Here is a 25,342-nt window from a genome sequence, read left to right as displayed (position 1 = left end):
CCAATGATGATTGCGGAATAAAACTTTACACAAATACGGTATCGATTATCACTTTATCGTGCGAGAGTATAAAATGCTCGGTGACACCCCTTCCTTACTTGTTTTATTAAATTTTAATATATTCATTGGTGTTGAATTTGTATGTAGCATAGTGAAAAAATCAGTAAAAAGCTAAGTAAAGATAACTATAATACTCTATTTGCAAAATGTTGTGGGAGTATAAAAATATATATTCCTGTAAAAAAGTGCTCAAAATCACCTCTGAATCTCGAATCTTATATTATACGTCAGTGCCACAATTATGACAGCCAACCTATTATTAATACAGCAATTACATCAATTTTCAAGCTCACTTGGACATCACGTAATGACAATAGAGGCTGAGTAACATCCGTTATTACTCTACGTCACAACAGAAAGAAGAATTGTGTAATTTTGATTAGTTATTCAGCTTATTATTTGGTCATGTCCTGGTTTTGGTTTAGTATTTTACTTTTCGTTCACATTTATTTGAGTTAAATAGTTAATAATCAGTTTGGGGTTGTGGCTTGAGATATTTCCAAATTTTTTTTCTTCTTAATTTTAGAGTAAAATATTAACACAAAACTATTGTTTTTGGTTATGAAACTTACTCTATGCTTTTCTGAGTATTATATATATTTTACATACAAGGGAATATATATATGCATATATACATTTAGTACGATCATACCACAATATAGGCATTACTAAATTGATTGCTAAAGTAGGGACAAAATTGTGACAATAATTTGCAATCAGCAAAAGTGTATGCTGAGTTGACGTCTTTGGCGGATACGAGATAAATTGAATCAAGCTCAATTGAGTATTGTAGACCATTGTTCGATAATTTACTTTATTTACTATTGTCTTTTGAAATATTTAAGCAACACGCCCACTAGGAATTTTAGCTCAACATACACCACCTACTTAGTATCCAGTTCCATATCACTTCGTTATGCTTTTAAATTAATCGCAGCTGTAGCACCAACAAATTTAACAGCTTGTCAACATTGCACTTGAAAATTCAGTGACAGCCCAAAAGAATGTGTAGGGCGGTCATTTGATTAGCGAAGAAAGAGCCTATAAAACGGATGTATGGTACATAAATATGTGAGCAACGAGAAAAATAAATACATCTGAAAGTGTAGTTTGTAATTGAGGGCGGGCAATGTGTGCGTTTTGTGAATAAGGATTTTTTCTGGTAATCTCGTATTAGAAAGAGTTTTGCTACTACAGTAGCTGTCGTGCACTCATATTTACAGAAGTACTTGTAATTGTACTCGTATATCACTAAGCAAAATAACGAGGACTATATATATAACAGAAGGCTTGAGAAAAAAACGGACTGATGTCGAAGCCACAACTAAGGAAGATTAACTTATTAACATCTGTTATTTCAAAAGTTACAACACCAAACTAAGTGGTTCCAGCGTCAGAGTTTCTTTTGTTGTTCGAAATTTCGAACATAGCGAACCGTCTGATCTTAATTTCTGGAATGTACTGAATATTAACTTCAATATGAACAATCTTTAACGAACTACTCTTAGGTCATTCTGATTCTCTCAACATTCCTGAATGATTTATGAATTTTTGTAGAGATGACATTATGTACCTTCAGCTTGTGTTTCGCTTCCGTATCGATATTAAAGAGAATTAGAGAGATCAACCAATCGAAACAACCAGGGAAGTAAAAGTCATACCGGAATTACACAAATTTTAATTAAAATGTGGGACCTCACAGTAATCACTTGAAAAAAATAAACGTGTAATACTTTACAGTTTATGCTTCCATACATTTATTCTAGTGTATTCAAAGGGTTTGAAATAATCTTTCGGATTTGACAATGACAATTTGCGTTCCCAAGTAAACAATAAAGACAAGAAAAAAAAATAACAAATGGTTTTTTCGGTAAAATCAATTTATTTTATTCAAAATAGTCTCCTTCTGCTTCAATACAGCTTTTTGCACGGTCCGAAAGCATGTCGAACGAGTGTTTTAGCTTGCTGGCCGTATGGCCACCAGTATGCCGGTGCAAGCCTTTTGAATGGCCTCTATGTCTGCATAACGCTTTCATTTCATGGGCAAATGCATTTTTCTGAAAATTAAGAAGTCGCACGGTGCCATATCAGGTGAATACGGGGAGTGGTTAATGGTTAAAATGTGATTTTTGGTCAAATAATCGTCCTTCGAATGTTGGATTCTGAGCAATTTTTGGTCATCATTCAATTTGTGCAGAACAAACCGTACACACACCTTTCGCAAACCCAAATGTTCGGTCAAAATGCGACAAATCGATGTTTTGGAGATGCTCGCTTTTATTCCCATGAATTTCAGTGATGATTTCGGCTGATTTTTGATGATTTCACGCACAGTTTCGATGGAATTTTCGGTGATCACGGATTTAGATTGCGCCGAAGCTAATATACCCTTCACAGGTGCATTTCCTTTAGTAACTATGCGTCCTGTTTGTATCGAAGCTATACAGTAGCGGCCAGTGAAATCCGGACAACTAACAAATCAAAGTTTTTCCTTATTATTTTTGGGGAATGTTTAAATTTTTTATTTTAAAACAATAATATATATTTAGTACATTAGTATTAAGCTTAAAAAAAGTCAATGTTGTGAATTGCACTTATAAAAATTTTTTTTTTATTATTTTTAGATATTGTATCATTTTGGTATCTAGCATTATTAACATAGACTATTTTTTTTATTTACATTAGAGAAATGATTTTATAATCTTAGTTAAAGGAAACATTAATCTATACAAAAACACTCTTTTTAGTATTTTGTCAAACGTCCTTTATTTTTTATAACGGCTTTTATACGCTCGGGCATTGAATTTATCATGTTTTTTATTATTCCTGCTCCAATACCGTTATGCCACACTTCTTCGAGAATTTCATCCAATTCTGCTAAATTCTTTGGTCTCTTCTGTGATACCTGAGTCTTCATTAGAAACCAAAGGTTCTTTGAACACATTCGTCCTTGAACCGATCACCAGTTCTCCTTCTCATGTAGAACATACCGTCGCTGCAAAAAATGTTAAATTTGGACTCATCTGAAAAGATTATATTTCGCCAATTTTGATGTTTTATTGCTCATCGTAAACGGTTTTGACGCATTTTTGAGGTTAAAAGTGGTTTTTGGCGGCCCGACGAGCGTTCAAACCAACCTCTTGAAGCCTTCGATGAACAGTTCTTGCGCTAACTTCTATACCGACATCTTCAAATAACTCCACTTTAATGTCCTCAGCAGTTTTGAAGCGATTCCTCAAACTGATACGTTCTATCACCCGATCTTCCCTAGAACTTGTCTTCTTCTTTGCTCCAGAGCCAGTTTTTCTCTTAAGAGACCTTGTTTCATCGAAATTTTTTAGAAATTCTCTCATGGAAGATTTGCTGAAGTTAACTCTATCACTAATTTCCTGAATGCTCAGATTTTCTTTTTGGAAAATAAAAATTTTACTTTTTTGCACTTCGGATATTTTTTTTTAATTTTGGCATATTTAAGCTTTAACGAAGCACAAGCACGAAATAAACTTTGAAACTATTGAAAAAAAAACTAAAAGTTGTTCTAGAATGTGTACAGAGCACAAATTTATGTGAAAGAATAATCCTCTCGGCAGAAAGTTACACTTGTCGGTTACAATCGTGTTTTAAATACAAACCCACAGGTTGTCCGAATTTCACTGTCCGCTACTGTATGCTATAGTAATCCGATCTGAAAAATTTTTCGGATATTATGTTATTACCTTAAATAGTAATCCATGTCAAATTTCGTGAAAATACCACGTCAAATGCGAAAGTTTGCCATACAAGCCCTTGATTCCGATCGTTCGGTTTGTATGGCAACTATATGCTATAGAGAGCCGATCTGAACAATTTCTTTCGATATTGCATTATTTCTATAAGCAATAATTCATACCAAATTCCGTGAAGATATATCGTTAAATGAGGAAGTTTCCAATGCAAGAACTTGATTCCGATCATTCAGTTTGTATAGCAGCTATAGGTATAGTGGCCCGATAGCGGCAGTTCCGACAAATTAGCAGATTCTTGCAGAGAAAATGACGTTTGCAAATTTCAAAACGATATCTTAAAAACTGAGGGACTAGTTCGTATACACATATACAGGCAGACAGACGGACAGACGGGCATGGCTAAATCGACTCAGCTCAATATACTAATCATTTATATATACTCGTATACTTTATAGGGTCTCCGACGCTTCCTTCTGGGTGTTACAAACTTCGCGACAAACTTAATATACCCTGTGCAGGGTATAATTAATGTTGGATCTTTGTTCGAAGCCGATTTTTGCACCGATAACCCAAACATGCTGACACTTAGAACGCAATAACTTCACTTCCAATTAATGAAATGTTATGAAATTCTTACAATCGATAAAGATAGCAGATTCTAACGCACCAGTCACATATAGATGGCGCCACCAGGGGGCGAACAATTCGCCGAACGTGTACGCAAATAAATAAAATAGAATTCACGAAGCATACGAGTAAAAAAGGTTCTACCTTAAAACAAAAGCACATAAATTATACAAAAGGAAATATACTCTCAATTCATACATACATATTAATCGCACGTGTTACGGCGGTAATTAACACTGATGTGTTTATGTAAGTTATTATGACGGTGATTAAAGTGGAAAAAATGAAAATGAAGATATTCCGCGGACTCAGTTTTGCTGATAAAATGAACGCCAAACATTAGCTTTCTTAAAATAAGGTGGCAAGATCAACCATATTGTTCACGGTATAAAAAGCGTTAAGGGTTCAGAAAAGAGTTGTGCAATACACACATATAGTAAAAGCAACGCATACATGTATGTACATATGTGTACTCGTTTAATTGAGTTACAGACCGACATTTGTTCAATCAATTTGTTGATGTGCAACTGATGATAGGAAATGACTTACCATTTGACAATTATTTCAAAGCGAATTGACACTGTCTCACCTTTCATATAGTGTGTCGTTATAGACGGTTCAAATTCGTACGCATGTTCCGTACCCATGTACACGTGAAGAAGGGAAACATTCTGTTGGCTTTGTGAAGAGGTTCTTGCTAATTATATTTAATAATACTACCAATATGTTATTTGTTACTTAACTTCATTTTTCCAGGATAAACTTTTCTGTCCCTACTAAAAAAACTACGCATTTATTGATTAGCCACTTCTCACATATCTTATCTGTACATCTGTAGACTTATGAATAAATCACAGCGCTTTAACGAAACCGAACTATCAAAAAACAAAAACTGCCAAAACCTTATATACTTATAGTACATAACATCATTCAAATTAATCAGTTTTGAGGAGACAGAAAACAAAGTATATAGAGAGTGAGTCTTATTAACGGTAGATATGGCACGTTAGCGCATATTATCAACGAGAATTTCATATATGTCCAATGCTGTAACAATGGGGGTACTCACAACGTGTCATAAAGCATCGTAAAATAATAAAATTATAAATTTTTATACTAGTTTAAAAAATTTGTTGTTGGATTGCTTACTAAAATAAGTTTACTACTCGGAATGCTATGTTTTCGGATCGTTATAACTTATAGCTTTATGAGACTATGTGAAACCCCTAACTATGACGTGTATGAAATTATTATTTGGTACAATATGTTTTTATTGCATAAATTTATATAAACGAATATATTGATCCATGTGTAAGCAGAAGATATATTGCCTTTTAGTTAGGGGATTTGATTATAATAATAATAATACCCAACAATTACTCTCCTGCCACCTAACCGACGCGAGGTGCGCAATCCGCAAACGAACGGAATTAGCCGTATCATAAAAGGCAAGAGGGCTTTTAAGCCGCTCAGCTACAGAAACAAAAATTTCAGTAGTGATATGACGTACTCAGTACAAAAATAAACAGAAGCAGAGTGGCAAACATACGGATATTAGCAGACATTCAAATATACTTGGAATACTCGGCTTCCGGTCAACAGAAAAGCTGCCGCAGAGCTAATTGACTGAGCACACTTGCATACACCACGTAGAAGAGAAATACAAGTATGAAAAATGCTAAATGAAATGTTATAACCATTGGACGGTACTTTTTGAAAGGCAAATATTAAACTAGCTTCATCAAATGTGAGTATTTGCTTAAAACATTTTACATAATTTCGAAAAATGCCTTTGAAACTTAATGACTTTAAATCTATTTCGTAGCGCTGGCGTTATCAGCAGGTATCACAGCCCACACAAAGACATACAGGCTTACATTGTTTAAAATTAGGAAAAGCTTTCGCTTATATCAATCGATTTGGAAATATTTTCAATTTATGCAAAACAAACATTTAGTTTATTCAATATAATTCGTACAGCCGCAAAAATTTCACACATTTTTTGCTTAAACAGTTTTCCGAAACAGTTGAGATTTCAGTTCTCTGTTTATTATAATTGTTTTTTAATTTTCTCTAGCAAATAAACACTTTTCTTCTCTTAAATCTTTGTTTATTTATTTGTATAACATGCTGCAAGAATGTTGGCGTAGGGCTTTAAGCGTCTGGTGATGTTGTCGGTAATTATTTTTGATTGCACAGTATTTAATTTTTAGTTCTTGTGCGTTCATTACGATTCTCTAGTGCGTTTAGTTCGAATTTACAAACAACTGATTGTTTCTTCGAATATACTATAAATACGTGTTTTTAAAAATATTATCTGAAAGTTTTAAGTTGATTAGGCAATATTTTCGGATATCCGAGCGCTTTGTTTTCACTGAAAATGAACCTAATTTCTCCGAAACGAGTAGATTGGTCACTTTAAAATTTGGAGACACATTCACTACATATCTTGGGTAGTGAATGTAGGAAAAAGATTTTTGATACAATTTTTGAAAAAAAATTTTAATAAAAAATTTGTGAAAAGATATTATAAAAAAAATTTTAAGTAACTTATGAACTTTTGTTACCTATTGTATATCCTGAAGATAAATCCTTCAGAAGTTTTATTTCAGATGATTTGGACTGTCAAAAACCTTTTCAGGCGATCGTTTATCGCAGCAAGGACCGGCTTCTTTTCCATTGGGACTGCTTTCTACGTGGTGGATTCCAAACCCAGCGCACAACCTTGCTAGGCGAGTAGTATAGAATTTTATACACATTTATATAGCGAGCCATTTGTGTCAAGACCGACGCCCGCTCGCAGATCTGGTGAACAGACACTGTAATTGTACTTAAGCGAGCCCTTAAACCGAATTTGTTGGAATGTCTTCTCTAAAGCTTTCTCTCTTTTAGCCATGACTCCAAGTTTCACACAAGTTGGCACTACGCCAGTAAAGAAGAATGAGTAAGTCAACCTCACGTTTGAAAATTCTGATATTAGTTATATGGGGAATATAACAAGTTTTATCCACTTTAGGCGCAGATGTGCTTCGTTAGGAGAAAAATACGTCCACTAAATTTAATTAAGATAATACACATTTTGGCCGATGTATGGGCATGGGCATTATCATTCAGACACATTTTTATCTGACACATTGACCGATATTGTGGGCAAAAATCTGTCATAAGCTGAGGAGTCCACATTTCCGTTATCTGGGGGTTTGAATAGTTATAGTTCGACACTTATTCACAACTCTGTAAATTATTGTCTAACTTGGGAGAAACGATTACAGTAAACACGAATAACGCTGTGAAACATATTCCATGTAAATCCTAATGATTTTGCCCTTAAAGTTCGTCAACAGTAAGAAGCCATAGATAATTATTTCATGCTAATGGCTCTATTTTGTACCTTTTGAAACACAAAACGCCAGTGGCTCTGCTCAATTTTAATTAATATGTATTCTCATATTACTTTTATTACTTTACAACAGCAGCCTTTGAATACTTTATTTAATAGGATATTCTATCACTGAGCTCTAGATGCTGCTCTTAAATTCGAATACTTTTGCAATTTCTTGGAACAAAATTTATTAATTTCGTTCGTTGTTTGGTTAAAAATATTTTTTTTACCTGTTGCTACGGCTGATATTAAAAAATATTTTAGTACTGAAAATCAAAGTGTAATAACCGGAAACATTAAATTTTTATACTCTCGCAACAATGTTGCTAACGAGAGTATTATAGTTTTGTTCACATAACGGTTGTTTGTAAGTCCTAAAACTAAAAGAGTCAGATATAGGGTTATATATACTAATGTGATCAGGGTGACGAGTAGAGTTGAAATCCGGATGTCTGTCTGTCCGTCCGTCCGTGCAAGGTGTAACTTGAGTAAAAATTGAGATATCATGATGAAACTTGGTACACGTATTCCCTGGCTCCATAAGAAGGTTAAGTTCGAAGATGGGCAAAATCGACCCACTGCCACGCCCCCAAAATGGCGGAAATTATAAAGTGTCATAACTAAGCCATAAATAAAGATATTAAAGTGAAATTTTGGCACAAAGGATCGCATTAGGGACACATATTTGGACGCAATTTTTTTTGGAAAAGTGGGCGTGGCCCCTCCCCCTACTAAGTTTTTTGTACATATCTTGGAAACTACTATAGCTATGTCAACCAAACTCTACAGAGTCGTTTTTTTAAGGCATTTCCATATACAGTTCAAAAATGGAAGAAATCGGATAATAACCACGCCCACCTCCCATACAAAGGTTATGTTGAAAATCACTAAAAGTGCGTTAACCGACTCATAAAAAACGTCAGAAACACTAAATTTTACGGAAGAAGTGGCAGAAGGAAGCTGCATCCAGGCTTTTTTTTAAAAATTGAAAAAAGGCACCAAGAACCATATCTCAGGAACTACTAGACCGATTTCAATGAAATTCGGTATATAATGTTTTCTTAACACCCTAATGACATGTACGAAATATGGGTGAAATCGGTTCGCAACCGCGCCTTCTTCCAATATAAAGCTATTTTGAATTCCATCTGATGCCTTCTCTTATAATACGAGTATAAACATTTGGAACCAATGATGATAGCGGAATAAAACTTTACAAAAATGCGGTATTTGAAAAATATTTAAATGACGAATAATGAAATCTCGATTATCACTTTACCATGCGAGAGTATAAAATGTTCGGTGACACCCGAACTTAGCCCTTCCTTACTTGTTTTATTTGCTATTCTCAGAAACATTCAAGATAAACTTGTTTTAATTTTTTGTTTGTAATTTGTTGTTGGAAAAACTTTTTCCTCTAGCTTCAGTTTTATTATACTTGTATACAGGAATGGCAGGAAAATAGAAAAAAATGTATATATCATTCTAATTTTTTTTTTGTGTTTTAAATAATTAATGATTTTTATTATAATTAATAACTTTCTTACTTATTTTTCAAAATTTCTCAGCTTTTAACGCACATATAACTTATAGGTATTAATATATTTCAAATATTAAAAAAAAATTACAAAATATTTTTGCTCTTTTATAACACTCACTTTTTGGTTTTACTATTTGCTGTTATTCTGTATTCTGGTATGTGCGAAAATCAGCCAACACTTCAGCAGGCTAAACTTTCACAAACAGCAATTGAAGTCGCGATAAAAAACATTCCGCAGACATTATTATGCAAATTATGTATGAAAGGGGTTAAGCATGAGATTTGTTCACTTTATTACACTGGCTGATTGCAGATTGTTACTTGACGTCAATAAAAAGCTCAACTTTTCGTACTCCTTGTTGTTGTGCATAAATTATGAATTCAGTAACTGTAAATAAAAGCAGCTTTCACACGCAACTTTCTTAACACCTCGAAGATATTAATTCTTTTTTAATCAAAAACGATTTTTTTGCTGAAAATAACTCAACAGCACCTTGTAGTATTTGCATAGTAAGAAACATACCGACACTGCTGAATATTTTCCTTAAGCCTCTGAGAGCTCCACTTCACAGCACTTAACCTTGGCAATCGTACGCTGCCGTGAAGACGGAAATTTTTACACTTTTCTCAGTGTTGAATGTTGAGTATTTTATTAGTTTTGCCTTCTGATTCAAGTAAATGAAAAGCAATTTTATATGTATTTATTATTGTTGTTTCTTAAATTATGTAAATGTTTTTAGGTTTTATGAAATTACGAAACGAATTCGCGGTCAGTGGTGAACCGCTTAATACATTGGTTGTAAGTTATTTTCATTTTTGCATAACAATTTTTCAATATTTTTTTATTACTTCGACTTATTTGCACTCAAAACACTGAATCTTTATTTATTTTATCTTTTTTTTTTAACTGTATTCCTCAATTTTAAAAATTTTTACATTAATTTTTTTATTTTTTTATGCTTGATTTGCTTAAATTTTTAAGAATTATATTGATTATCTAAATATATTTTTTATATGTGTTTTAATACTTCCAACTTGCAAATACTTGTTTAAATATAAACACTTCTGCTCAAAAAGTAGCAAAACCATCAGCTTATAAACAACAATTCACTTCTTCAACATTAACAGCTTCATTTTCCGACGTCGATAAACAAATTTATTCTTCACCAAAAATACACAAACTTACTTTCTACAAATAAATTTTTGTTTAAATTTAAGACTGCTATAAATTTGCGCTTTTTTAAATAATTGTTGTTTAACGATAATTTTTATTATTCTTTCCAATTTTATCATTCATAGGTGTGAAAAAAACCTTTTTTTTCAACACAAACACAAACTCTTCACATCCTTCAAGCTGAGAAATGCTTTAGTCTACCGTATTTAAGAATTCCTTTAACTAACGGATTGCTCTTCCTCCAACTACCTTATTCACAATCGCTGCGGCAAAGGTATCCCGAAGTACTGAATCGTCGCCATCGAATCGCGTCTGGCTTTGGCACACCGTGGCGAATGTGAAAATATTGCTTCTGCCGGCGTTGGAGTCAACGTACTAAATCTGCTACTAAATGCAAATCGTAGTAGAAAAAGTACTTTAAAAAAGTAGCAAATTTATGAAAATGCGCTGGTATTGGTGTAGGAAAATGAAAGTGGTTTGTTGAGTGGTCAGAACTTTCTATTACTCTTTTCCATAGACAGCATAAACACATGCACTTAGCTTTATCATCTTGCGTTTTCTCGCGTTGCACACAGTTGAATACAAATTGAGTATTTTTAAACTAAATATGGCTTACTGGTGTCGCTGATGTTTAAGTGTATGTGTATGATGATATGCAGCATACTGTTATAAAAGGAAAACACCAATTAAATTTTGAAAAAAGTTGAAATTTTTTTTGATTACTTTTTTTTAATTTTTTTTTAACAAAAATTTAGATAAAAGTAGTTTTTAATATGACATGTTCTTTTTGGGTAAAAGTTCTTTGGAAGATTAATTCTCGCTTTCGGAAATGAATTCGACGCAATTTTCAGAACATATCCACAATTGTATTCCTTTTTATGGGAAATATTTGTGAAACTATTATAAGATTATCCAGCAAATTTTTTCTTATGCGAATTGGCTATTCAAATAATCCTAGTCACATTCCTCAGTCATTCTTAAGTGACCATTTTCTTTAGTTTTATATTCCTCACATTCATACTGGATGTAAATGAGGGACGTGGTTATCTTCTATCTTACATACTCATATGTTTTTAAAAGAAGCCAGCAAAGACCATTACACCCTCAGAATCCTCTTGACACGATTTGTAGGTTCTATATAATTTGGAAGTAGTAAGTAAGTCTCTGAGTTAATTTTGAATAAAAATGTAATTACGTTTCGACTCTTTGACTCCCTTTTACACCCTCATAAGAATATTGAAGTATTGATAAAGCTAAAAAATAGTAATCAATTTCGCTCTAAATAAATCCTATAAAACCCTACCGACAGTGAGAAATTGAATGAAATCGCATGATAATCCCGTCCACTTTCTATATAATGTGTATATCGTATAGATCAGGAAGACAAGCAGAGTTGAAACAAATCCTTCGGTAGAAACTGTAACTTGAGTAAAAATTAAGATATCTGATGAAACTTGATACACATGTTTCTTGGCAAAAAGGTAAGGCGGAGTTCGTAGATGGGATGTTCTCAGACTGTTCAAGCCAAAACAACCAAATTCGCACTCTAGATGTACAAAAGTAATTGAAAATCGTGGAGGAACAACTTAATACTAAATATATAGACACTCGTGTTTTTTTATCTGCAGTAAGTGAATTCTCATAAAACTATTTATATTTTGGTCTTATTTTTCCAAGCTCAAAGCATTAAAAGCTCAAAGCGAAACTTATTGTTTGCTTAAAGCAACAAAAACCGCTATAAACAATTAAATTAAAAATATGACAACCAAGTTTCACATTTTAAAAGAAACTCTGACCATGCACCAATGTTTTTCAAGGAAAGTTTAAATAAAATACTTTTGGCAAAAGTTTTATTCATGGATTTCTAGGTTCGCTTTGGTTGTTATTATTATTTCTTCACGTTGTTACTCGTCTGTTTATGAGTATCACATTAGAAATTCTTTTCATTGTGTTTCTCTTTCAGCAAATACACACATATTCACTAAATCAAATAAATTTATTTCTCTTTCTCAGCCAAACCAATTATCAGTTGAGAGCAGCTGTGGAATGTACATCTACCCACTCAATGTTGTACTCAGAATAAAACACTCATTTTCAGCACTTTCGAAAAACTCATGGTTTTATCGACTCTCTTAACACAACAATGTCGTTCCCTCTTTCCTTTGTCTATGTTGTGTTCGTAGTTTTGTAAACAATATTCTGCAACAGGCTCTTTTATGTAATTTCCGCATTTATAGTACATCTCCATTTTGTACTACACTACGGATATATATCACAGTGCATGTAGGTGTGCTTGCAGAATTGCTCACTTATTGCGGGCTGCTTTAACCGGAATAGTAGAAATTAGTATTAATGTAAGTTACGTAAATGTGTAAGTTACATACGTATGTACATATGGTGTGTGCACACACAGAGTACTTCATTCAGCTACAAGTCATATTTAATTTTGTTTGTGTTTACAACCAGAAATAATGATATCGATGACATTATTTCAAGCCAGCTGTTTGCTATTATTAAGGATTACATCGTTGGTAGACACGACAATCAAGTTTAAGTTTTCGCCATCTAGTCATAATACAAGGTTCCAAAGTAAACATGACTTATTGAATTTAGTGCCCCCTGGTGGGCTCATCTATATGTCGACAGGTGCGATGGAATCTGCTATCTTTATCGATTGTCCAGTGAGAATTTCATGACATTTCATTGATTGGAAGTGAAGTTATTGCGTTCTAAGTGTCAGTATGTTTGTATTTATGGCGATGATTGCCTATCCCGTAGCAGAGCGCACGAGTGGTTCAACGTTTTCAAAGTGGTCGTGAGGACATAAATGAGAATCAACATGTGGGCTAATCAAAACCCGTGATCACTGGAAATTCCATCGAAACTGTGCGTAAATTCATCAAAAATCAGCCGAAATCATCATTGAAATTCATGGAAATGGCAATGAACATCTCCGAAAACATCGATTTATCGCATTTTGACCGAACATTTTGGCTTACGAAAGGTGTGTGTGTGCACGGTTTGTTCCACACAAATTGACTGACGACCAAAAATTGCTCAGAATCCAACATTTGACGACGATTATTTGACCAAAAATCACATTTTAACCATTAACCGCTCTGCGTTTTTCGATATGGCACTGTGTGACTTCTTCCTTTTCGGAAACATGCCCATTGAAGGAAAGCGTTAAGCAGACGTAGAGGATCTCTTTTCGACATGCTTTTGGCCCGTGTAAAAAACTGTATTGAAGTAGAAGGAGACTATTTTGAATAAAATAAATTAATTTTGCCCAAAAAAGCATTTGTTCTGTTTTTTTTTTCTAAAGTCCTGTGGAAAGCACCTTATATAGGGAACATCTTCGATCTTAAAGGGTTCTTTTAAATGGAGAAACTTGTGAAGGCAATTATGATCGCTATTCCTTTCAGTCGAACTGAAGTGTACATAGTCGAATATGTTTATTGGTGAGAAACTGTATAGTCTTCGAATTACCTGAGTTATTCATTAATACAGTCGTTTGAAATAATAGGCAGAAACTTTATTGATTAAGATTTTGTATACCTGGAAGTGCTGTGTAGTGATGTACATTAGGGTGTCCGTTATTTACCAAATTGATTATTTTTGACGAGACGCCCCCTAAACTTTTAGTTTTCCATCTAAAAAAAATATCAGACCATAAAAAAAGCCCTTAATTTTCATAATGAACCTTGCCCCAAACACGATACATTTCCCATTGAAATTACATGGGATTTTGCCACTTTTTACGAATATTTTTTTTCTCTGGAACTTTCTCGTTTGTAGGAATAAAAAAGTCATATTCTTGTACAGAATTGAATGCTCTACAAAATAAGTCCGGACAATTTTTCGATATACTCACTCCTTTAAAAGTTATTCAAGGTTAAAGTTAACTTCTGATTAATTTCTGGAATTTTCGAACTTTTACGGCAAATTGAAATTTTTTTGAAAAATTCAATTGTTTATTCTAAAAAAATATAATTTTTTGTTGGTCATAAATCCGGTTCTACTCTGATTCTTATCTAGAACAGAGTGAAAAAAAATGATTTTCGAAATTTCATAAAACTCGGTTAAGGAGTTACATGGCTTTACAGGTTTCAAAAAATCGAATCCGTTTTATTGTCTTGTCTTATTAAGTTCTACAAGATAAAATAAAAAATAAGAAACATTTGCAAATCAAATCAAATTTAAACCATTTGAGTACATCAGATTTCCTTTATTAAACATTCCTTAGTTACATTTGAATATTCTTAAGAAGACGCAATCAAAAACGCATCACCTGATAATTGTGCCTCTAGTTGTTTTTGTATACTGCACAATGTTCTGACCCAAACAACGGTAGAAATGCCGAAATACCTGATCATGGTGATGCCAGATAGGGCAGCGTGTACCTGGATAATGCTGATGCCAAATTGCACAGTATAACTCATATAATTAAATGAACTTATTATTAATCGCTAACAACATGTGATTAATTACTCTTCATGTTTCAGAGTTTTTCTGCCGTAACATCAGAGAAATTATATTTTTTAGAATAAACAATTGAATTTTCCAAAAAAAAATCAATCTTCCGTAAAAGTTCGAAAATTCCAGAAAATACCCAGAAGTTAACTTTAACCTTGAATAAGTTTTAAAGGAGTGAGTATATCGAAAAATTGTCCAGACTTATTTTGTAGAGCATTCAATTCTGTACAAGAATATGACTTTTTTATTCCTACAAACGAGAAAGTTCCAAAGAAAAAAAAATATTCGTAAAAAGTGGCAAAATCCCATGTAATTTCAATGGGAAATGTATCGTGTTTGGGGCAAGGTTCATTATGAAAATTAAGGGCTTTTTATGGTCTGATATTTTTTTTTAGATTGAAAACAAAAAGTTTAGGGGGCGCCTCGTTAAAAATAATCAATTTGGTAAATAACGGACACCCTAATGTACATATATGTTTGCAACCCTTAAAACTAATCGAAATAGATATAGGGTTACATATACAAATGATGAGGATAAAGAGACAAGTTGAAATACGGATGTCTGTTTGTCCGTCCGTCCATCCGCCCGTATAAGCTGTAACTTGAGTAAAAATTGAAATATCTTAATGAAACTTGGTACACAGGTATCTTAGTACAAAAAAGTTCGAGTTCATAGAAGGGAGTAAGCGGACCACTGCCACGCCCATAAATCGCCATTAACCGAAAACATATAAAGTGCCGGAACTGTGCACTAAACTTAGATATAGAACTGTAATCTGGCGCAAGAAATCGCAATTGCAAGGGACCTCTGGACTGAAAATAGCAAGGAACCTCTGTGCACTGAAAATTTTGAAAAAATCTCGCTAATAGGTTTAATTTACATATCAACTAAAACTCTAAGGCTACTACAATCAAATTCGTATGGAGCGCCATTGAAGTAACCAAAACCGAATATGTGGATCCCAGTATTTACATTTGTCTTTTTATGGAAGTATGGGTCAATTTGTCAGATTTATAATTGAAATTCAGAGAGAATTCTTTTGTGATAGTAGTATGTTTTTTTAGTGGGAAGCATCGAAAGCCGGACAGTTCAGACTATTGTCATTGTGGTATCTGTAATGGTAGTTTCCAAACCACCCATGTATCCCATGGAAGTATGTAGTATATGCCAGGTGTTGTTTATATTTTAATTTGGAATCCAATATTACTTCCAGATACTTCAGCAGTGGGTGTAAAGTAATCTCGCACTCCCCTATGATGAGCTCTATGCGTTCTTCCTCTATTCATTTGCTAATGAGTAAAACTTTTGTTTTGTGCTCTGCGAGTTTAAGACTCACAGAAGAGAACCATTGGCGTAGACCATGTGATTTATTTCTTCAGTCAACTGACTGTTTAGTCACTGCCACCACCATGTGATCGTCTGCATAGGTTACTAATTTTACATGAGCTCCCGTTATAGTTGGCCTATTACTGAGCCTTGGGGTACTTCACTCGAGATAGAGTAGCTCTTGTTGCCTTCGTCCATATAAAATCTCAGCCTTCTGTTTTTAAAATACTCCATTTAATGTTTATGAGGTGTTTAGGGGCGGGTATTTCATCCAGGTCTTTAATGGTAATCAGCGCGTAGTACTTTTTTGTGCCGCCTTTCCATCTTTTGTCACTTCCTGCACATTTTGCAGTATCGACGACTTCTCGTAGTACGTCAATAGTGGATCTCTTTTTTATAAAGCCGTATAGTTTCTCTGATAATTCGTAGGTTTCGTGGATTGCTAACTTTAAGCTTTTTAGTATTATATTTCCGTATTCTGTTTTTAAATATGCATCTTTAGGTTGCTGTAGTATGTCTGTGTGCTAAAAATGTTTTGTGTTTAGTTATATACGTATTCCTTTTGTTCACCCTGATGCCGGTGATATACTATCTTGCACTTGCACCTGGAATGTTTAATAAACCCACAATTCGCAAATTTTTTTGAACATAAAGAAATTAGTATTTCACTTTCAAACGAATCACTTTTATTTTTTCTTTTACTTTTTTATAAATGCTTATTTTGTATTCATACAAAATGCTCTTATTATTTCATTTTACAAAATTATATATTATCACTGTGAGTTTTACATAAGCAATTCTAAATTTAGTTATTTCATTAATATTGCGAAGCCTTGCTTCGACAGACGTACCGATGGCAAAAACCTTTGAGGTCACGGGGAAAATCGAAGAAACGCCCATTCCGATCTGACTAATCCTTTTCTATCGGTTGTGGAAGTGTTGGTGTGTAGTGTGGTTGGTATGATGTGTAGCTGTGGTTGTGTGGATGATATGTTGCGGTGGGTTGTGGGTTGTGCGAGGAGGATATGTGCGAAGTAGCAAAATATCGCACAATCAGATGTCACATAAACAGGTTGAATGGGGTCAATACATCCTTTAGCCAACATATAGTATACCTAATATAAAGATTTTCGAACTTCCGGGTGCCTTTATACCACATAAATCGGCAAATGTGTGCTTCCTTTGAATAAATTCCCAGTTCTTTTAATCACCGTAAACTTTCGATGACGATAGTCTTAGCATTATTAAGTGGTCAGTAGGGTAATCTTTTTTTGAAAAAGCTTCTTTTGCATTTTCTGTTCCCTTATACACTTAGAATTAATGTAGAAACATACTTTACCATTGGAAGGTATCGAAAAAGCCCAAAAATAATAATAGCGCTCTGAGTGCACACCTCAAACTTTAAACGCGTTTTTTTTCAAAACACACTGTTTTAACCTGGCGGACATGATTCCGGTCGAACTACTCAATCGATTTGCTTAATTTTTTTAAATGTTCACAAAACGCCTGGCTACCGTCCCTATATTTTTTATAATTTATTGACAATGTTAAGACAAAATTTATGTAAAACAAGTAAGGAAGTGAGGAAATATGCCCCTCTCTAATGCGATCCTTTGTGCCAAATTTCACTTTAATATCTTTATTTATGGCTTAGTTATGACACTTTATATGTTTTCGGTTTTCGCCATTTTGTGGGCGTCGCAGTGGGCCGATTTTGCCCATCTTCGAACTTAACCTTCTTATGGAGCCAAGAAATACGTGCACCAAGTTTCATCATGATATCTCAATTTTTATTAAAGTTACAGCTTGCACGGACGGACGGACGGACAGACGCACGGACAGACAGACATCCGGATTTCAACTCTACTCGTCACCCTTATCACTTTGATATATATAACCCTATATCTGACTCTTTTAGTTTTAGGACTTAGGTTTACCGATGAAATTCGGTATATAATATGTTCTTAACACCATGATGACATGTACGAAATATAGGTGAAATCGGTTCACAATCACGCCTTCTTCCAATATAACGCTATTTTGAATTCCATCTGATGCCTTCTCTGTATAATATATACATTAGCAACCAATGATGATAGCGGAATAAAACTTTACAAAAATACGGTATTTGAAAAATATGTAAATGGCGTATAATGAAATCTCGATTATCACTTTATCATGCGAGAGTATAAAATATTCGGTGACACCCGAACTTAGCCCTTCCTTACTTGTTTTTGTTGTTGTTGTTTTTAATCTTTTGCTTATAACAAGTTTCTTTGGGTGCATGAAAATCTATGTGCAAATGAAAAGATTAAATTTTAGTAATTTACTACACCGTCCTTTGAATACTAATTCATTCCTGGTTTAACCTAAGGTGATGCTTTGCTTTGACCTTTCTTTTTGCTATATGAGATATTTATTGTCATATTCTTTTGTGACTTCTAATAGTAAGAGTCTGAAGTATATCTTGAATAAAACGTTTTCTTGCGACATTGTGATTTTGTGTTTCTGATTTACATATTATAATTTATGTGTAAGTTGACCTTTCATAAAACTGCTTTAAAAGATATATCTTTAAGGCCATCTCTCCAAATTAAAGCTTTGCATCACTTACAAATCTTTAATGAGGATAGATATACATATGTATAATATACATTGTATATATAGGAATATATTTATATTCTGCTGATGTTTATCATTACTTAACAATATTTTAGTCGGTATTATGTCGACGTTTATATCGTGTGCCTATATCATTACAACCTCCACATACATACATATGAATGAAAGAGATGTTTATAAGCTAAGCTACTTGTCATTTTACGGTATTTATGGTAAATGAGGCATGCACAATGTGCGGTTTTGGTAAGTACATAAACCGTTAAACGCTGAACGTTTGCTTTTATAATACATATTTGAAATGTATTTTGGCTGCTTTTTCGAAGCCTTGTTCTACTGTATAGTACGCACATTTCGGTATTCCAAATAATATTTACTTAGCGTAAAATATTTGAAGACTATCATAAATGTGTTCTTAGAATTCTACCCTGAAGCGATTCTACCGTTTGAAGAGTTTGCCGAATGTGTGCTGTTTTCCGAGTTTTCGAATCCTGTTTACTGAAAATTTCAAACAGTCTAATATAAAGACATAGCCACAACATCTTCTTCTTTATTGGCGTAGATACCGATTATAGCCGAGCTAACAACAGCGCGCCAGTCGTTTCTTCTTTTTGCTACGTGGCGTCAATTGGGTATTCCAAGCGAAGGCAGGTCCTTCTCCACTTGGTCCTTCCAACGGAATGGAGGTCTTCCTCTTCCTCTGCTTCCCCCGGCGGGTACTGCGTTAAATACTTTCAGAGCTGGAGTGTTTTAATTCATTCGGACAACATGACCTAGCCAGGTAGCCGATGTCTTTTAACTCGCTGAACTATGACAATGTCGTCATATATCTCATAGAGCTCATCGTTCCATCGAATGCGATATTCGCCGTGGCAGACGCTCAAAGGACCATAAATTTTTCGCAGAACCTTTCTCTCGAAAACTCGCAACGTCGACTCATTAGTTGTTGTCGTCATCCAAGCCTCAGCAGCATATAGCAGGACGGGAATGAGTGACTTATAGATTTTGGTTTTTGTTTGTCGAGAGAGGACTTTGCTTCTCAATTGCCTACTCAGTACGAACTGGCACCTGTTGGCAAGAGTTATTCTGCGTTGGATTTCCAGGCTGACATTGTTGGTGGTGTTTTACTGGTTCCTATATGTACGAAACTATCTACAGCTTCGAAGTTATGACTGTCAACAGAGACGTGGGAGCCAAGTCGCGAGTGCGACGACTGTTTGTTTGATGACAGAAGATATTTCGTCTTGCCCTCGTTCACTGCCAGACCCATTTGCTTTGCTTCCTTGTCCAGTCTGGAGAAAGCAAAACTAACGGCGCGGGTGTTGAAGCTTTTGGTGTTGCTCAACGTCAGTTTACACAGCCGTATTAGTTTTGCGGGGATACCAAATTCAGACATCGCGGCATAAAGGCAGCTCCTCTTCGTGCTGTCGAAAGCAGCTTTAAAATCTACGAAGAGGTGGTGTGTGTCGATTCTCTTTTCACAAGCCTTTCCCAAGATTTGTCGTTTGGTGAATATCTGATCGGTTGTTGATTTGCAAGGTCTAAAGCCACACTGATAAGATTCAATCAGTTTGTTGACGGTGGGCTTTAATCTTTCACACAATACGCTCGAGAGAACCTTATATGCGATGTTGAGGAGGCTTATCCCATGGTAGTTGGCGTTGATCGTGGGGTCTCCTTTTTTGTGGATTGGGCAGAGTACACTTAAATTCCTTATCCTTATCAGTTCTTCGCCGCCGTGTTTGAATAATTCGACCGGTAATCCATCGGCCCCCGGTTCTTTGTTGTTCTTCAGACGGTTAATTGCTATTCGACTTCTTCATGGCCGGGAAATGGAACGTCTGCTCCATCGTCATCGATTTGAGAATCGGGTTCGCCTTCTCCTGGCGCTGTGTTTTCATTGCCATTCAGCAGAGTATGCTCCGGTCGTGAAACCTTCTTTTAGCTGTTGCATCTTCTCGTAGAATTTTCGAGCATTACCCCTGTCGGCCAGCTTATCAAGCTCTTCATACTCACGCATTTCGGCTTCTTTCTTTTTCTCTCTGCAAATGCGTCTCGTTTCCCTCTTCAACTCTCGGTATCTATCCCATCCCGCACGTGTTGTGGTCGATCGTTATGTTGCGACACGGCACTCCTCGTCGTGCCAGCTGTTATTTTGCATTTTTCGAAATCCCATGGTTTCGGTTGCAGCTGTACGTAAGGAGTTTGAAATGCCATCCCAATCCCAGTTTCCTTATACCGAGTTGTTGACGAGTGCTCTCAAAGAGCAGGAGTGCAAGCCGAGTAGAAAATCGTTCGGCTGTCTGTTGTGATTGCAACTTCTCGATGTTGGACCTTCCTTGTGTGTATTAAAAATGCATAGTTGAAAGAGCTAAATGTTAAGTGTTTCGACGCTTAGAAGAAGCGGTGGCGTACTTTGAAGACAAAGACATAAATGTTGATAAGTTAGTAAATCTTTCTTCAAAACACAAAAATTCCCGTTATTATTTGAACACTCTTCGTATGTTCACAACGATATGGTTCTGGAAACTGGAAACTGTGAAAACTTCGAGGCCATGTTATATTTAAACAAATAAGGAAGGGCTTAGACCGGGATTTCCGAACATTTCATACTATTACAACTTGCAGTAATCAGAGGATCGGAATCGAAGCAATTTTACTATGTACTATATAACTTATACACCTGCCGACATATTCGGGATAAGATTTGTTAGAAACATGAAAATTATATATGTTGTGTATGGGAGTTGTTGTGGTATCGACCCGATTTTATCTCTTAACTATTATCATGCCACATATTAAAAAAATGTATAATCTTTAAGGTACCTCACATACAATCAGCAATTACCTATATATAGTGTAACGTATTGACCCGTTTAAACCCATTTGTAACACACAGACATATAAAGGATTCTCTTAGAATTTCAATTATAAATGCATTGACACATTGATCAATATTATCGGTAAAAAGCACTGGATCCATATATTTGGTACCTTGGAGCTTGCACAGTTTTTGTCGATTTTGAACAAATTTTGTTGATAATTTTTACTCAAGTTACATCTTGCACGGATGGGCGGACTTTTTTTTTTTTTGATATTTTGCCCTTTTGAATTAATTGAGCCATTTAACGTGATTCGTTATGCACCTTGAAGGCTATTCTGGGAGTTGACTTAAGCAACTGTTTGGAGTATTGAAAAATTTAATTTAATTATTAAATTAATTGCTTCATTATTTGCTAAGTGTTAAGCTGGTCTTATTTTCAATTTACTCTTTAGCTACTTCATTGTTATTGGGTTCGGTGTGCCCTTTTCAAACAAAAAGTTTTAAATTGTATATGTATACACAGATCAACTGGAGCGTTGTCTGCCTCCCGCTTCTTCATATCGCATCACTAAGTCGTCCGAGGTGTTGACATAAAGTCATTAGCGCTGAAATTAATCCCGAGATTGTACCCGAGTGTATTCCCTATGCTATGGCGAATATTAAATTTCATTTCCTAAGGCCACTACTTATTTCACAGAACTTCTGTAATGTGTCAGGAAGGGCAAAATGTAACTAAAATATCGGGTGAAATGAAAACCACGTCTTTAGTTTTCAATTCCAAAATATCTGCACATTTTTAAATGAGTTATCGTTTGGCGGCACTTCGGTGAGTAATGGAAATTGTTCCATTGTAATAAAATTTAATATGTTATCTAAATATAACCTAATATTACAATAAAATTATGATTAGAAAATATTCTTCTCCATTCTTAATTGACACCGCTTACGCGATTATAGCCGAGTTAACAACAGCGGGCCAGTCGTTTCTTCTTTTCGCTACGTGGCACCAATTGGATATTCCAAACGTAGCCAGGTCCTTCTCCACTTGGTCCTTCCAACGGAGTGGAGGTCTTCCTCTTCCTCTGCTTCCCCCGGCGGGTACTGCGTCGAATACTTTCAGAGCTGGAGTGTGTTCGTCCATCCGGACAACATGACCTAGCCAGCGTAGCCGCTGTCTTTTAATTCGCTGAACTATGTCAATGGCGTCGTATATCTCGTACAGCTCATCTTTCCATCGAATGCGATATTCGCCGTGGCCGTGGAGGACAGAGTCATGTGTGGAAGTTCACGCAAGTGAGGAAAGTTAACTGATCGCCATTCACTTGGGAGTGGCCAGAAACGATTCTTTTATATATGACTCAAGCAGCTCACAACTTCCGATCTTTGACCAAGTATCCTCTGGGATACAGGATGATATTGATATCAACGGCCTTAACCCCCGCGCCGTTAGTTCTGCTTTCTCCAGACTAGACAAGGAAGCAAAGCAAATGGGTCTGGCAGTGAACGAGGACAAACAGTCGTCGCACTCGCCACTTGGCACTCACGTCACTGTTGACAGTCATAACTTCGAAGTTGTAGATAATTTCCTATATCTTGGAACCAGCGTAAGCACCACCAACAATGTCAGCCTAGAAATCCAACGCAGGATAACTCTTGCCAACAGGTGTTACTTCGGACTGAGTAGGCAATTGAGAAGCAAAGTCCTCTCTCGACAAACAAAAACCAAACTCTATAAGTCACTCATAATTCCCGTCCTGCTATATGGTGCTATTGGACGATGACAACAACTGATGAGTCGACGTTGCGACTTTTCGAGAGAAAGGTTCTGCGAAAGATTTATGGTCCTTTGCGCATTGGTCACGGCGAATATCGCATTCGATGGAACGAAGAGCTGTACGAGATATACGACGACATTAACATAGTTCAGCGAATTAAAAGACAGCGGCTACGCTGGCTAGGTCATGTTGTCCGAATGGACGAAAACACTCCAGCTCTGAAAGTATTCGACGCTGTACCCGCCGGGGGAAGCAGAGCAAGAGGAAGACCTCCACTCCGTTGGAAGGACCAGGTGGAGAAGGTCTTAGCTACGCTTGGAATATCCAATTGGCGCCACGTAGCGAAAAGAAGAAACGACAGGCGCGCTGTTGTTAACTCGGATATAATCGCGTAAGCGGTGTCTACGCCAATTAAGAAGAAGAAAACAATGCGCAAAGGACCATAAGTCTTTCGCAGAACTTTTCTCTCGAAAACTCTCAACGTCGACTCATCAGTTGATGTCATCGTCCAAGCCTCTGCACCATATAGCAGGACGGGAAGTATGAGCGACTTACAGAGTTTGGTTTTTGTTCGTCGAGAGAGGACTTTACTTTTCAATTGCCTACTCAGTCCGAAGTAGCACCTGTTGGCAAGAGTTATCCTGCGTTGGATGATTAGAAAATATTGGTCACATATAATTAAATGAAATTTTTGTTAAAATGTTAAGTTCTTAAACAATTAGACTCTACAAATGTGGAATTTTAATTCTAATAATAGGAATTTTAAAATTAAAATTTTACGTTTGGAGAGTCTAATTGTCAAATATTTTAAATTATCATTATTAGTACATTCATTCGCAAGTAACCACGAAGTACTATGAAATGTTAGGCTGTATTCATTGCTTACTTATCTATAGCTTCTTGGTTTGTAAGACCAAACGATTAAACTCCATAAACAATCTTTAAATTTTTACTGCGGATGGGAGAAAAGTAAAGGCCTTTATTAACCTGATATACAAGGTCTTTCGCAAAAGAAACAGGACTGTTAAACAAAAACAACAAAAAATTAATATTTTTCAAAAGTTATATTTTTTTTATTCAAAATAGTTTCCTTGTGCTTCGATACAGCGTTTAGCCCGGTCAATTAGCATTTCAAATGAGTGTTTAACGTCATTTTTCGGAATGCTCTTGAGAATATCAATCGTCGACTTTTGGATAGCTGAAATGTCCTGAAACCAGTGGGCAAATGAAATTTTCCAAATAGGTAAAAATCACATCGTGCCAGATCAGGTGAGTAGGGTGAGTAGGGTGAGTGATTAATGGTTAATATGGAGTTTTTTGTCAAAAAGTCAGTGACAAGCGTCGACCAATGACACGGCGCATTATCGTGCAACAGGCGCCAGGATCCTGCCTCACGGTATTGTGGTCGAGCACGACGAATGCGTGACAAAAGACGCTTCATAACACCAAGGTAAAACACAGCATTAATCGTTGGGCCAGGTGGGACGAACTCTCCGGGTACAATACCCTCGGAATCGTAAAAACAAATCAGCATTGTCTTTATTTTTGACTTCTGAAGACGACCGACTTCTGATCGTCACAGAGGTCCTCACGACCTTCTTGGAATCGCTTAAACCACTCATGCACATTACTACGGGATAAGCACTGATCACCATAAACTTTTTTCATCATTTAAAATGTTTCAGTAAACGTTTTCCCAAGTTTAAAACAAAATTTAGTAATTGCTCTTTGCATTTAACGACCGATGACCAAAAGCTGCTGTCACTTTTTGATCGATAATATCGATTGTAGTTATCTAATTGTCTCAAAATTT

At 35.4% G+C, this 25,342-nt stretch overlaps 1 protein-coding gene across 5 annotated transcripts in view; it reads right to left on the bottom strand.

Moving 5' to 3' along the window:
- LOC126751115 (tachykinin-like peptides receptor 99D) overlaps window positions 1-10,781 on the bottom strand; it is a 59,560-nt gene extending 48,779 nt beyond the window's left edge. For all 5 annotated transcript variants that reach the window (XM_050461134.1, XM_050461117.1, XM_050461125.1 and 2 more), the window contains exon 1: window positions 9,453-10,781. The gene's annotated coding sequence lies outside the window, so the exon portion shown is untranslated. The remainder of the gene's footprint in view (window positions 1-9,452) is intronic.
- Window positions 10,782-25,342: the final 14,561 nt, after the last annotated feature.

The sequence above is a fragment of the Bactrocera neohumeralis genome, chromosome 2 (genome assembly GCF_024586455.1).
Source record: "Bactrocera neohumeralis isolate Rockhampton chromosome 2, APGP_CSIRO_Bneo_wtdbg2-racon-allhic-juicebox.fasta_v2, whole genome shotgun sequence".
NCBI lineage: Eukaryota > Metazoa > Arthropoda > Insecta > Diptera > Tephritidae > Bactrocera > Bactrocera neohumeralis.
The sequence above is the reverse complement of the archived record's forward strand: the minus strand, read 5'-3'. Positions and strand labels throughout refer to the sequence as shown.